Source organism: Mastomys coucha, unplaced genomic scaffold (assembly GCF_008632895.1).
Source record: "Mastomys coucha isolate ucsf_1 unplaced genomic scaffold, UCSF_Mcou_1 pScaffold21, whole genome shotgun sequence".
NCBI classification, from domain to species: Eukaryota; Metazoa; Chordata; class Mammalia; order Rodentia; family Muridae; genus Mastomys; species Mastomys coucha.
Genome location: NW_022196904.1, coordinates 95,684,823 through 95,686,174, shown reverse-complemented (window position 1 = coordinate 95,686,174; position 1,352 = coordinate 95,684,823).

Here is a 1,352-nt window from a genome sequence, read left to right as displayed (position 1 = left end):
TTACTTCTCTTCCACTCTGCTTCCTCCCATGACTGCTATTCTGTTACATATGTCTAGAATTGACTTGTAGTTTTTAAAAGACTCACCACTAAATTATCTGCAAGTGATATTTGTCTCATTCCTCAATATCTGCCATTTTGACAATTCTAATTGAAATGCTAAAACATTGGAAATAAAAGTAGAGATATGCTTGATTGTTGTTTGTCTGTCTGTTGATGACTCTGGCAGGCAGAGTACCTGCAACACCCTGGAGATAGAGAAGGCTTCTGAGTTCATTCAGAGTAGATATGAGCTATAGACAGAGTGAGCTCACAAGACCTTAACTTTCCCTACAGGAAATTCTTGAAGAAAGAAGAGAACTTTGCAGAAAGTCACAGGTACTCTGAGTTCCTAGTATGAGACTATTTGGAGTCATTTTTACATTTAGTAACGTAGGAATGAGAGTAACTATTTATTACATATTTAAAGTGGATTGAAGGTGAATAAAATGAAACTGTTAACAATAATGGCCACTAGGTCATAGCAATGGATGGAAATTGGTGTTATTAGTGCTAAAGGACCATGCACAAAGAACTACAAAATTGTGCATAACCCACAGAATTCTCTTTATATTGGAAATAAATGAATTTGAGTGATAGGATCATAAAATACTAATTTCTTTTTCATAAAGTTCTATTTATTCCTCACTCTAGAGAGTGATTCTTCCTGGGTGGTGGCAGCTTACACCTTTAATCCCAGCACTTGGGAGGTAGAGGCAGATGAATCTCTGAGTTTAAAGCCTGTCTGATATACAGAGTGAGTCCTAAAACAACTGAGACTGTCCTACAGAGAAACCCTGGCTTAACAAAAAAGAAAAAACAAAAACAAAAAACCAAAGCAAACAAACAAACAAAAAATATTTTAAGGGTTATTTTGCAAATGATGAAGATGATAGGCTTCAAAAACATTATCAACATTTCTCAATGTAAAGCATAACTAGTTACGGTTACCAGGTTTGCTCCTCAGAACCACATTAGGATGGTGCACTCTGAGCAGCACCACAGCCCCCTCAGGCCATTGGGGGGAACAGAGGTGGGTTGGTGACAAAACATACTCAGAATCCCTTTTCCACTAAAAGATGCAAAGGGAGAAAAAAAAACTGGTTTTGTTGTCAGAACCACACAGCCCAAGAGAAAACCCAGTCTTCCACAACATGGAATAGTTTTATAGAAAAGAATGGTCCAATGAATAAAATAACCAATTATGCAAATGTTCTGAAACAACTGATGTGTTTCTTTCCTTGACGCTCTTCTTCAGAGACAAACAACCATTCATGGGTGAAGACAACAGAACCTCTGTGACAGAATTCATCT